Source organism: Epinephelus fuscoguttatus, linkage group LG5, assembly GCF_011397635.1.
Source record: "Epinephelus fuscoguttatus linkage group LG5, E.fuscoguttatus.final_Chr_v1".
In the NCBI taxonomy this organism is placed as follows: Eukaryota; Metazoa; Chordata; class Actinopteri; order Perciformes; family Serranidae; genus Epinephelus; species Epinephelus fuscoguttatus.
The window spans coordinates 36,718,019-36,732,817 of NC_064756.1; the positions used below are offsets into that span (position 1 = coordinate 36,718,019).

General features: G+C 41.5%; 1 long non-coding RNA gene across 1 annotated transcript; it reads left to right on the forward strand.

Annotated features, from left to right (window-relative positions):
• The first annotated feature begins 450 nt into the window (after positions 1–450).
• Positions 451–13,631, forward strand: LOC125888926 (uncharacterized). Its single transcript, XR_007449375.1, has 3 exons — positions 451–573; positions 767–838; positions 13,470–13,631. It is a non-coding gene; the product is annotated as an uncharacterized LOC125888926 (long non-coding RNA).
• Positions 13,632–14,799: the final 1,168 nt, after the last annotated feature.

Sequence of the window (14,799 nt, forward strand, 5' to 3'; positions counted from 1 at the left end):
CAATGATGTGTGTGTGTGTGTGTGTGTGTGAAGTAAGAGACAAAGAGAAAGAATGCACATAAGATTTCAATCAAATCATTTGCCATATTAACCCTCAGTTAGAACTTGGTGTCATGTAATATGGTAGCTAAATTTAGTGTGCTGTCTGTCTGTCTGTGTGTATGTCCATACAATTTATGTGACATCACTATTCCAGTACAGGCGAACATGGGGGAGAGGTATGACCAAGTAAGAAATGTTCTTACTTTTGGTCAGTATCCAGAGAGATACACAAAAACACAGAGGCAGACATTAAGACAATATGCAGCCAAGTTCAAGGTTTCTGGTCAGTAATAAAAAGTTGGAAATAATTTTTTTTCCATATAAATACATAAAAACAAGACCTAACATAGCTTTATTTTTTTCTTGATGCAGATGGGGAACTTTTTAATGGACAGAGGAAGGCTGTGAGGACAAAGGCAGAGTGCAAAACCCTGTTTTGTGAATTCCATAGCAGCCCTACTGGAGGCCACAGCGGGATTTTTAAAACAAGAAATGCTTTGTCCAGTCGATTCTACTGACATTGAGAAATGGGTCAGTAACCAATGCCCTGCTGTCCTGATTAGCTGTTCATCTATTAGTTTTAATAATCAAATGTAACTGTTGCTACTTCAATTAGTTTTCTAACTCTCACTCCATAACCATTTACATTTTTCCTTTGAATTGTTCACTCTTCTTATTGGTTACCCTCAACAAACCCACTATTTTTTTTTATTTTTTTTTCTAGGTCAGTGAATGTGATCAGTGCCAAAGGGTTGGAAAACCACTTGTGATTGATGCTAAACTGGAAAGTATTAAGGTATATGAGCTTTTTGGTTTATGTGAGTTACTGACTACTTTATAGAGGTAATAGTCCATTCTGATGGATATTTCCTACCTGACAGAATGAGCTACCATATTTTTAATTACATTTATAGAGGTAATAGTCCATTCTGATGGATATTTCCTACCTGACAGAATGAGCTACTCTACTTATAACCACATTTATAGAGGCTGTATGTCTGCTTCTCACACATATCTGACCTGAGTAGCTACTAAACAATGTTTTTTGCTAGGGTAGGTCATTACGAGTGAGCGGCTTGGTTCATCAGACTAGTCTGACGGGATGAGCTACTGGTTGCTCATTCTGAGTGGTAGCTCTATTTGTCAGAACACCGGCAAGGAAAATGGTGGAACTTTTTTTTTTTTTTGCGCTCAGGTTGGGAAGCTCATGTTTGGAGTTTGAATGTGTTTGACTGGTTATTTTTCTTGTGTATGTGGTGCTTGGGGAACTGTAGTATATGATGCAGATTTTGCCTTTTTTTTTGAGACAGTCACTGGACAAGAGAAGATAAGTACTGGCCTTTTTTTTATGCGTAAATGCACCTGTTGAGATGACTCCCCTGTAGGCGTAGCACGTTTCCCCTTTGGGATTCGTGTGCTGTATGTGTAGTGTGAGGTAAAAGCGGTCAGAGCGGTTGTCTCGGGAGCACGTCCACAGTGTGGCATGGTTGCCAGCTTGCTGGTCGCCTTTGTCCACATTACTGGTTTTTGGTCCGTAAATACCCGCCGTCAGTACCCCCTGAAGACTAGGGTTGAGTTAGGTAGATCGGGTTAGGCAGTTAGAGGGGACGCTCAGCTTTATGAGGTTTGTAGCCCTTGGTTGCACATGTGAGGGGTCAGTGCTGTACATTTCTTTTGTTACCGGTGACTGGGGTCTGTGGATAGATCATGGCATCAGTGGAGGATTTTGTTCACGCTCTGAGGCTTTGTTAGATCAGTGTAACAAAGATCAGTTTTTAAAAATAGCTGAGTATTTTAAAATATATGTAGGAGTCAAAAGATTAAAAGAAAATTTTCGGGCTATTGTTAGGGCAAATTTGTATGAGTTAAAGGTTTTTACACCATTGCACGGATCACCTGTTTCTACTGATTTGGCTGAGGCTGCTTCCTTACTAGGGATGTCACGATTATAGATTTTCTTGGTACGATTATTGTCAGAGAAATAATCACAGTTTTACGATAATCCCGATTATTATGCATTAATTAATTTCACACTATTAACGTGTAGAATCACATGAACACTCCTTATAGAAGTTTCATTTATTTCCATGTGCTCCTGCTTTTTCTTTTATCTCTCAACACAACAGTGATGGTTATAAGTACGTGTGGCGACTATTTTGTTCATGCATGAAAATGTAGTAGCCGTACAACCGGGCTTGGTAAGGTTGGAGTGTTTTTAAGTTGATGTAAAAATTAACGACGAGCATTTGTGAAATCCCGCACTCGTGTGGACGTGAGTTTCTGCCTGTCATCTCACTCCAAAGAGCTACACGGACCCAAAACCATTACAACCTCACGCTGTGTGCACACAAACTGCAAAACTATCCATCAAAAAAGTTTTTGAGACGTGCCTTAGCTTGTCACGTTGCACTGTAAGCCCAACTCGTATTATACCACTGCGCCATTAATTGCAGATGACACGCTAACGTATAATTTTTTAATTCAGTGTTACATTAGATAAATTGAGATTGACGTATTTTAACCCAGCTATTGTGCATTTACCTTTACTTGCGAATGTACAGCCGATTGTTGTCCCGCAGGTGTTGTATCATGTTGCTCTTGTTTGATCCTTTGGCCGCGACTTTTTTGCGGCATGTTTTACAAACTGGAAAGCCGTCGTCAACAATGAACCTTTGGTCATTTTGCGATAGCTAAAATAATGCCACACGGCTGACTTTATCCGTTTTTTTGGGGGGAATAAGTCTTCTTCAGCCATACTTCATCACTCGGAGATGCCGCTTGTGTAACTTTGTTTTCATTCCGTGCGAGTTGCGCTGACCTACTGTATATGGTTCCGCGTCGCGGCATAATCTTTGGAGAGTGATGTGTTGAGGAATCTTTACGAATAATTAACTGTGGCGTTTAAAATCGCGGTTAATAGTGAAATCAAGTAATCATGACATCCCTATTCCTTATGTGACTCGCTCCCTGAGCCTGGCACTGAACTGGCCTTGAGTTTTGAGCAGCAGAAAGAATTACTGAGATTGCAGGTGCAGTTAGAGGCAGAGAAGGAGTTAGAACTGGAAAAATTACAACAGAAAGCAGAGTTTGATAAAGCAGTATCTTTGGAGCAATTACGGCAGCAAACAGAAAGAGCTAACTTTGATTTGGAAGCTGTGAAGCTGAATTTGCTTAAAGAGGGAAAGTTATCTGACATATCAATGAATGAGGCTACTCGGACTGGTAATCACTCACGGGACATTTTGAGTAGTTTACAGTTGGTACTGAGGTTTAATGAGAAGGAGATTGAGACCATTTTTACATTGTTTGAGCGAGTTGCAGACCGCACTGCACGGTCTTGCTGCAGTGCGTATTAACGGGACACGCGAAGGAGGCTTTTTCCTCACTGTCAACAAAGGGTAGCGGTGAGTATGTGAAGGTTAAAGCTGTGGTGTTGAAGACTTATGAACTGGTCCCCGAGGCTTATCGGCAGCAGTTTAGGAGCTGGAAAAGGAGGGACAAATCACACTGAGAGTTTGCCCGTGACTTGGTAACTCACTTCAACTGCTGGTGTTCAGCATCTGATGTGAAAGACTTGGATGGTTTGTGTAACTTGATGGTGCTTGAACAATTTAAAATTCGGTTCCGGAGCGGGTTGCAATGTACATAAGTGAACAGAAAGTGAAGACAGCTGCGGAGGCTGCTGCGTTGGCGAATGATTATTTGTTGACCCACAAAGGCGATGGTGGAGGTCCCCGCATTTCTGCGCTTGACAGAGAGAATGACCCTGTGGGAGGGTTGCATATTTCTGAACGTCCCGGTGGAAGTTTTGTTCTGGGCAGAGGGGTGATCGTAGGGTCCGTGGGTCTGAAGATGTCTGTCATTTCTGTCATAGAAAGGGTCACTGGAAAAGGGACTGCGCTGCACCTAAATCGTGGAAGAAGCATTACGGGGCGCATGTCAAGCCAGCTGCGTTAGCTGCACCTGTTTCCAGTATAGTGGTTGCTGACCAACCTAGTAATGAGTTTCCAACCGTCGTTTTGTCTATGCCTGATTTGAGTTCATATTTGCCTTTCATTTCAGAGGTACATCTTTCTCTGATAGAGAGTGCGGAGAAGGTGCCGGTGGTTATATTGTGTGACACGGGGGCATTTGATACGTTTGTGCTTGGGTCCACTCTACCCTTTTCGGAAGCAACCGATACAGGAGACTCATACCTGTGTTAGGCATGGGCATGTCTATTTTGCCTGTACATAAACTTAGGTTGCAGTGTGAGTTGTTTGACGGAGAAGTGGAAATAGGGGTGCGTCCTGAGTTGCCTATTGAAGGTATTACAGTGATTCTGGGGAACAATGTGGCGGGAGACCGTGTCTGGGCTGATCAGCCAGCGCGACCGGTGGTTGTGCCGGTGCCGCGAGGCAGTAAGGGTCCAGATGAAAATGAGAGACTGTTTCCTGAAGTGTTCACGGCGTGTGCTGTGACGTGAGCCATTGCCAGTCAGGGTGAGGACTCTTCAGAGCACGTAAAACATGAGAATGGTGACATAGAGTTTGCGTTGTCCCTGTCTAACATTCCCGTCTGTCTCACACAGTGAATTGATGAGTGAGCAAAGAGCCGACCCCACGCTGAAAGAGCTGTTCCAGTCTGTGCTCCCGGCAGATGAGGTAAAAAAAATCAGGCACATGGGTATCTCATTCAAAACGAGGTACTGGTGAGAAAGTGGGTGCCACATGGCGATGGTTTTATTGGCGATCCGATTTATCAGATTGTTGTGCCTTCCAAATTTTGTGATGTGGTGTTGCGTCTCTCTCATGATGAGTCGGGGCACATGGGTGTGGTAAAAACGTACAATCATGTGCTCAGACATTTCTTCAAGTGTCGCTGCCTACATTAGAACATGCCATACCTGCCAGTTAACAGGTAAACCAAATCAGACAATAAAAGTGGCTCCCATTCCGGCTGTTAGCCAGCCGTTTGAGCACCTTATCATTGATTGTGTAGATCCTCTTCATCGTTCAAGGTCGGGTGCGATGTATTTGTTAACGGTAATGTGTCAAAGCACCAGGTATCCTGCTGCGTATCAGCTGCGTACACTGACAACGAAAGCAGTGGTGAGTGCTCTCAGTCAATTTATCTCCATCTTTGGTATTCCAAAGACCATTCAGAGTGACCAAGATTCAAATTTTTCCTCTCACTTGTTTGCGCATGTTTTAGAACAGCTACGGGTAAACCATAACCAGTCCTCTGCATATCATGCACAGAGCCAAGGTGCGCTTGAGCGTTTCCACCAGACGTTGAAGTTGTTGTTGCGTGCCTACTGTGTGCAAATGAATGCTGACCGGGAGGATGGTTTGCCGTGGTTACTGCTGGCTGCAAGAGAGGTAACACAGGAAAGTATAGGATTTAGTCCAAATGAGTTAGTTTTTGGTCATACTGTGCGAGAGCCGTTAGCTGCTCTGCAAGATAACTGGGGGGAGGCTGAGCCACCTAAAAATTTGATTGATTATGTAAACGGATTTAGACAGCGGCTGTACTCTGTTACAGAGTTAGCAAAGAAAAAATTGACTTCTGCACAAGCGAAAATGAAACGTCTGTATGATCGGCGAGCTGAACAGCGTGTTTTCAGCCCTGGGGACCAAGTGTTGGCTTTGTTACCTATTGTTAGATCACCGTTCCAAGCCAAGTTCATGGGTCCCTATACAGCAGTGAAACAACTTTCAGATCAAAACTACCTCATTGCCACGCCTGAGGGTCATAAGCATCACCAACTTTGTCACATAAATCTGTTGAAAGCATATCATCCCCGTGCGTCTCAGCAGCAAAGTGTGCAGTTGGATGTTGCGCATCCAGTGTGTGTTGGTTACACAGTTCCAACGTGTAGTGAAGTGTCGTGTGAGGATGGTTTGCCTAATAATGACTTGGCGTTGTTAACAGGTAGGCTTAAAAATTCTGAGGTATTGGCTGATTTGAATAGTGTTGTGGATCATTTGTCTGAGCCGCAGCGCATTGAGTTGATAGAGCTAATCGGTCAGTGTCCGAGTTTGTTTGGAGATGTTCAGTCTCGTACTCACTTGGAGGAGCACGACATTGATGTCGGTGAGGCAAAACCAATAAAACAGCGTTTTTACCGTGCCAACCCCGAGAAGCGTAAATTTTTGGACTCTGAGGTTGAGTATATGTTGGCAAATGGTATCGCTGAGCCATCGTCTTCAAGCTGGGTGTCGCCTTGTTTGCTTGTGCCAAAATCAGATAACACTCCTCGTTTCTGCTCTGATTACAGAAAAGTTAACAGTGTTACAAAACCCAATTCATATCCTTTGCCTCGCATGGATGACTGCATCGACCAGATTGGTGCTGCTAAGTTTATTAGCAAATTCGATCTTCTAAAAGGTTATTAGCAGGTTCCTTTGTCTCAAAGGGCATGGGAAATAGCAGCATTTATCACTCCAACTGGGCTGTATTCTTATTCTGGCATGCCTTTTGGTTTGCGTAATGCGCCGGCAACCTTTCAGCATTTGATGAATAAAGTGGTTGGCAATTTGGAAGGTTGCGTGGTGTATTTAGACAACGTTGTGGTTTATTCAGATACTTGGTCTTGCCACATGCAGCGTGTGAAGGCGCTGTTTGACCGTTTGGCTGAGGCGTGTCTTACTGTTAACTCTAAGTGAGTGTGAGTTTTCTCGGGCGACAGTAACGTACCTTGGTCGGCAGGTGGGGCAGGGTGAAGTGCATCCCCTGCGGGCAAAAGTGCAGGCAATTGTTGAGTATCTGCCACCCGCAACAAAAAAGGAGCTGATGGGGTTTCTGGGTTTGGTTGGGTACTACAGGGGTTTCTGTAGGAAATTTTCCACTGTTGTTGCACCTTTGACGGATTTGCTCAAAGCTAATGTGAAATATATTTGGTCTCCTTTGTGTCAAAAGGCTTTTGAGATTGTGAAGACGGCCCTCTGTAATGCTCCAGTCCTGGCTGCTGCTTGTATGGATAAGGCTTTCAAGCTCCAGGTCGATGCCAGTCATGTGGGCGCAGGTGGGGTACTGCTTCAGGTGGATGAATTTGGTGTCGACAGACCTGTGAGTTTTTTCTCCAGAAAGTTTAACAGGCATCAGTTAAACTATTCTGTGATCGAAAAAGAAGCATTAGCTTTGATTTGGTCTTTGCAACACTTTGAAGTGTATGTGGGTTCAGGGCCTGTGGTTGTTTATACAGACCACAATCCCTTGACCTTTTTGAACTCGCTATGCTGTCCAAATCAGAGGCTTGTGAGATGGTCCTTGTTTCTCCAGTCTTACTCTTTGGAGATATGTCATATTAAAGGAAAAGACAACATAGCTGTGGATGCTCTGTCTAGAGCCCCATGCCAATAATTGTTTCATGTGTCTTCATTTTGTATGTTTCTGTCTCTCTCTTAAATCGCTTCAAGGTACCAGTAGCTAGGATGGGATATGAACTACAAGGTGACGGGTGGACAGGTGAACAAGTGTTGAGGTGATTCTGTATTTTGAGTAGAATGTAATTTTTGGGATTGTAGTGCTAATTGAAATGCATTAGTGTATAACGAAATGAAGAAACGAAATGATGAGTAATTGTGTAAATTTTTTGCAGTTTATTTACAGGTTGTAGTGGTCCAGGGTTGGGACTAGGGATGTCACGATTACTTGATTTCACTATTAACCGCGATTTTAAACGTCATGGTTAATTATTCGTAAAGATTCCTCAACACATCACTCTCCAAAGATTATGCCGCGACGCGGAACCATATACAGTAGGTCAGCGCAACTCGCACGGAACGAAAACAAAGTTACACAAGCGGCGTCTCCGAGTGATTAAGTATGGAGGAAGAAGACTTATTCCCCCCCAAAAAACGGATAAAGTCAGCCGTGTGGCATCATTTTAGCTATCGCAAAATGACCAAGGGTTCATTGTTGACGACGGCTTTCCAGTTTGTAAAACATGCCGCAAAAAAGTCGCGGCCAAAGGATCAAACAAGAGCAACATGATACAACACCTGCGGAACAACCACCCGGCTGTACATTCGCAAGTAAAGGTAAATGCACAATAACTGGGTTAAAATACGTCAATCTCAATTTATCTAATGTAACACTGAATTAAAAAATTATACGTTAGCGTGTCATTTGCAATTAATGGCATAGTTGTATAATACGAGTTGGGCTTACAGTGCAACGTGACAAGCTAAGGCACGTCTCAAAAACTTTTTTGATGGATAGTTTTGCAGTTTGTGTGCACACAGCGTGAGGTTGTAATGGTTTTGGGTCCGTGTAGCTCTTTGGAGTGAGATGACAGGCAGAAACTCACGTCCACACATGTGCGGGATTTCACAAATGCTCGTTGTTAATTTTTACATCAACTTAAAAACACTCCAACTTTACGAAGCCCGGTTGTACGGCTACTACATTTTCATGCATGAACAAAATAGTCGCCACACGTACTTATAACCATCACTGTTGTGTTGAGAGATAAAAGAAAAAGCAGGAGCACATGGAAATAAATGAAACTTAAAGATCTATAAGGAGTGTTCATGTGATTTTACACGTTTATAGTGTGAAATTAATTAATGCATAATAATCGGGATTATCGTAAAACCGTGATTATTTCTCTGACAATAATCGTACCAAGAAAATCTATAATCGTGACATCCCTAGTTGGGACCCTGTCTTTATGGGGTGGGGGGTTGTGACGGCCCCAGGGCCTCCACTAGGGTTTGGTGTTGGTGTTGTGTTATGTTCTTTTGTTTCAGAGTGCTGGTGGCTTGATTGGTCATGGTGATTGGAGGCAGCTGGCCACTGTCTCCAGCCCTTTAAACCCGCCCTCCTGGGAACTTGGTGCCTCTTCTTTTTCCCCCTGGCACCATGCTGCGTTGATTGCATTTACTTAAGTTTTTGTATAGTTTGCATTATAATACTTGGTTATATTGTTTATTCTTGAAATGCCCCTGTTTTCATCCATAGCATAAACTGGGCAGCAGCTCTGGTGGACTGCTGCATTCAGCATGCCAATGACACGCTCCCTCAAAACTTGTGACATCTCTATCTTAATAAAACTGTACATTTTAGAGTGACCATTTATAGCTATGCTGTTTAATCAGCATCTTGATATGCCACCCCTGTCAGGTGGATGGATTATCTTGGAAAAGAAGAAGTGCTCACTAGCTCACAAATTTGTGACCGAAATTTGAGAGAAATATATCTTTTGTGTGCATAAAGTCTTAGATCTTTAAGTTAAACCCGTGAAAAATGGGAGCAAAAACAAAAGTAATTTTTTTTTGTTCAGTGTATGGAAAGGACATATTTTGTTATCATAAAATCTGTTTCTCACTTTCCCATGTTTCTGCAGCAGTCAACATTTTTAGATGGGTTCTGCTCACACTCATTTTGCTATCAATCATAACAGTTCATACCCTGCCAAGTACCAATGACGCATTGTCACTCAAACCTGGTCACATATTGACGTTTGGTCATAGACTTTCCACATCAACATATGATGTGCAAGCTACCCTGGATGTGTTGGCTGTTGACATTCTGGGACGCCGTGTCAAGCTATGCCTGTTACATGCATTGTCTGTTTTCAAAATACACTTCCATTTTCACTGGAAATGTATAGTTTGCATTCAGTCTTTTTCTAAATAAAGGCACTGCGTTGGTAAAACACCTCAAACTGAATTGAATTGAATTAGTTATTCTTCAACAACAAATGCATGTGCAACCTGATCTCACAGAAATACGTGAAATGACCACGACCTCTTAACACCGCATTCCGTGGTGGCAGCACGTAATGGGTTGAAATTACGTGCCGGTACCACGGAAACAATGCCACTGTAAAGTCAATTAGGATCCTTTCCCATCGTGGACACACGGATTCCCTGATTCAATGACGTCATGTCAACCTCGTTTTCCTCAATGATATCTTTAACATTCCTGTATACATACAGAAATGTGGAAGTGTCCTTGATAACTCAACAATATGACAGGTTAATGTCAAGGTCATAAAATAAAATAAATGTATTTTGCCAGCTTTTGATAGCGTAGAGCTTTAAGAGCATTGTGCTGTGGGCAGATGGCGTTCCACTACGGTTTTGTATCTACTGTCTGGCGTGTGTGGGCTTCATTCCATTTCAGATTCCCGTCCGTCTGCCGTAACCGAATCTAAACGCCACTAATAAATAAATAAATAAATAAATAAGAAGAAAAAAATAAGGCACACAGCTCCCACTGAGGAAACACTGGAGTTAAGAAGTAAACTATGATAAATGGCATAAAATATTAAGATGTAGGCCTAACATAAAATAAATTTGTTACTAAATAAATTCAAACATATAGCCTACAATAGATACAAGCAGGACATGCTAAAAGTAAATACAATAATAGGCTAAATAGTATCTAAGCAATAATAAAGTGTCTAAACAATAATAAATATTATCTAAGTTATCTATTAGGCTACCATTCCACTCTGTCAATAGATTTTAAAATTTCAATATAATTTTAATATTATTTTTGCTCATTTCATTATTGTTATTATTGGTTTACTTTTTAGTAGTATTGTATTGTCTGAGAATGACTCATTTTAGTAACTATCTACAGTAAAAAAGAAAAAAACAAGCAAAGAAACAAACAAAACATAAATAATTTTATACACTGGGCCTTCAAAGTGCTCTCTGAAACTACACCTGGCATGGCTTGTGTCCAAAAAATGAAAAAATCGTAGAACTAAACCAAATACATCATTGGAAAGGTCAGATATGGGTAAAATATGGATAAAATTAATTTTCACCCATGTAGAAATTAGATATTTAAAGTCTGATTATACAAGTGTTGTAACAAGATATATCTACCCAATATATCTAATTTCTAGTAAAGCCAAACTAGTTATTGCACTGCACCTAGATGAACTACGTTAAGAAAAAGTAAAGATGTCGGCTAATTTTCGATATTTTAGCTGAGACGCTAGAAACATTGTTTTTGGGACGGTAGGTTTTTTGCGGCTTGTAAAATAGAGTTGTAAAATAGGGCTGTAAAAAGATAGATCTACTGAATATATCTAATATCTACTAAAGCCGAACTAGTAATGACACTGCACCTAGATGAAATATGTTAAGAAAAAGTAAGGATGATGGTTAATTTCAGATATTTTAGCAAGTTCTCTAGAAAGCGTTTTTGTCACTGAATATTTGAATATATTAAATATCTAGTACAGCTGAACTACCATGTTATTATTATTATTACTATTATTATTATTATTGGTGGGAAATTTAACAGAGGAATATATTTGCCATTTTAATATCAAGAATACTTTAGTGTTTTTGTGTGTATACAGGACGTTATTGAATCAGGGAATTCGTATGTACACCACGCAAAAGGATCCTAATTGACTTTACATTGGCATTGTTTCCGTGGTACCGGCACGTAATTTCAACCCATTACGTGCTGCCACCACGGAATGCGGTGTTAAGAGGTCGTGGTCATTTCACGTATTTCTGTGAGATCAGGTTGGCATGTGGTTGGGTTTTAACAAAAAGAACAGGGTTTGGCTTTTTAATCATACCGGAACACTGGACTCCCAAGTGAAAGTTAGTGATTGCTGAAACTGTCCACGCCACACCCACCCTACTTGAACTTTTGCCCCCTTAACTTATGTTGTTGTCCTGCTGTGTTTCCCCCAGACTTTACACAATAACTGTGACCAGATGCATATCATAACATGAAAGGACGGCTGTTTTTGTCGGTGTCTGACCCTGAAGGTCACTGACCAAGTGCCAGTATTCAACAACTTCGGAGTAAGACTGGGTTTATTGGAGGCATTCTCACTGATGTGAAAACTGGCAAATGGGAAAGTCCTCCTATCTTAATGTCTCTCAACGCTTTTGATTCTGCTCCCATTATTCAGAGGTTGTAGTTCAAGAGCTAAGAAATTTTATGTCAACTTAAGACTTATTTCTCTGATAGTTTCATAGCAAATTTGTTAAAAACCCTTGTCAGTGAGTGCTTCTCCTTTTCCAAAATAATCCATCCACCTGACTCGTGTGACATATCAAGATATTGATTAATTACTACACAGGTGTACCTTGGGATGGTCACAATTACAGGCCACTCTAAAATGTGCAGTTTTATTACACAATAAAAGACAGATGTTTTGAGGCTGCATGTCCTTGGCATGCTGTCTATAGTAATGTCCACCAAAGCTAAGATAAGATAAGCCGTCTGCGAAGTTGTTTCCGTGAATTTGACAGTACATCCCACTGACCTAACACCCAGAGACCACGTGCAACCACACCTTCCAGGACCTCCACATCCAGGTGTAGAGGTCTGAAGAATTTCTGCAATAACTGTTGTAAACCGTCTCAAGAAAGCTCATCTGCACGTTCATCATTCTCACTGGTTTACACTGTGAACCATTCATGCAATACAGTATTTGATCAGCTGTTACATATTATGCATCCACAACCAAAACTACAATTTGGATGATGGTTTACTTTTCTAATGTGCTTAATATTCCTTATATAGGAAATGAATGTAACTGCTACACATTTAAATACATGCCAGTTATTTGAGTGGGTTTAGTATGCAATGAATTCTGTTTGTGTTGATCCACATGTACATATTTGGCATATTGCATCTCTTCAATATTTGTTTTAAAATGTGAAGGATATTTTATTTACAGACAGTAAATGGCATGCATGTCCATTTCTGGGCTTCTCCTCTCTCATGTCCTGATGACTCTCAGGGCCGCCTTCCCAGAGTGCCTTGTGTGTGCGAGCCCTCATTTAGACTTAGGTCAGAGTTCAAGCTGCTGGATCAGAGATGACTTGGCCATCGGAGGAGGGCTGTCGGTGGCCCTGAAGTCCTGCTGGGCAGCCATCTGCCTGCGGGTTGAGGCAGACGAGCCCTCCTGCCCAGAGTCCTTGAGATCGGGGGTTTGGCTGAGTAGGATTGTTCATCAGAAACAGTAAAGGCAGGCGAAGTGGCTTAATAACATTTTCCCCTCCCTAAGACGTGCATTAGCAATAGGCTGTGGTTGAGAGAAATTTGAGTTTTAGCTGCTGTGTGATCTCAGGCAAGTTGAAGTGTTGAATACAAAAGATACATTACTCCAGAAACATATTTTTTAATATTGATGAAGCACTAAAAACAAAATTGGTGTCTGTCAATGGGTCAACAATGTTATGTTAGTTAGCCTCCTCCATCCAGTTATGATTAAAAATGAATGAAGTGCTTTAAGTCATCCTTTCAGTCCATTACAGTTAAATTTGAAGTAAACAGCTACAGATAGATGACTGTGTGTGTGTGTGTGTGTGTGTGTGTGTGTGTGTGTGTGTGTTTGTACTGACAAACCCACAGAGACTTATCACCTGACTCCTTGAAGCTTTGAAGCATCCATTAACTTGTTGGTTTGGTTTTTCTGACCCACATACCAACCATAACAACCCTATTTCCAGCTGCAGGAGGCTCAAAGGAAGGCATCAGCCTCTTTCTAAGCAAACCTTGGGATTTATGAAGAAACTGACAGGAGCATGTGCCTCCCTCCAAGGCAACTCTGACCCATGCTTACACACAGAAACTGGAGAAATGAGAAGCTGTGACTCTGAAGGATAAAACTCAAGAACCTGTTTGAAATTGATCTGATTGAGTAAAATAAATTGAAATATCACCTCTGACATATTATAAATATTTTTTACAGTTTAACTGGAAATCATATTTCATTGGATATGTAACTGTTAAACAATACTTGCATGTTATGAAATGTATTCCCATAAATAATAAAGTGAACAGTGGGGCAAATTACAGTTAACGAGATGCTGTTTCAGTGCCTCACTTAGACAGATACGAGTGCATAGTCCCATATGCTGTCATCACGTCTATTTCCCAGAGCTGTCAATGCATGAGATAATGGCCCTTTCACTGTCTGTTACAATCAGGCTTGAATTAGCCAGAATTGTGTAGCTTTTCAGATGCAATCAAAGGGTTTGATATAGAAAGGCATGCAATTACGATGTGTAATGACGAACAACGGCTGCTTTGGCACAATTGGAAAATTTCAGACAGAGTGAATTTTCAGGGACCAACAAGATTTTTTTTGCCAATGACAATGAATGGCTTATGAGCTGACTTTGATATCCCAAAGCTGCTCTCTTAGATCTCTGTGCTTTGCTTTTGTTAATCAAAAGCATTTTCATTTAAGTGATGTTTGAAGTATATGTGATGCAAGCATGGTTCTCGCAAATATAGTTTTTGTTCTCTGTCCTGTTGAGATACCACACTTCTAAACTTACTGAATAACGCCTACTCCACTTCCAATGATTGCTTGAGTTGCACCGCCCTTACTCAGAAGATCACTGACCTGGAGGGAAGAATCATAATCCTCCACCAAATCAACGAAGAGATGAAAAACCTGCGCTGCTGTGGTTACCGAAAATGGTGATGATTTTGATCTTGGCTGCAGATCTTGATTTTGGCTGCAGTTGGGTGCAGCCTAAGAACCTGGCCTATTCTACAAAGCTGCATCTCAACTCTGGCACAGTGTCACAGGTGGCACATGGGATTTCTCCTCAACTGCCCATAGAAGACTCCACTTGTAGGTGAGTGGGGCGGACCCCCTCTTATCCCCCAGAGACCATCAAACAAAAATGGTTTCCAGGTGTTGGATCCCAGTGTCTGGAATTGGCACTGAGTGAAATTCACCTGTTCTCCATGATCATGTTGTGGCAGCTTCTCTGGAATAGCATCATCACTTGGAGATACAATCACCCCGTGCCAACCCAGTTGTCT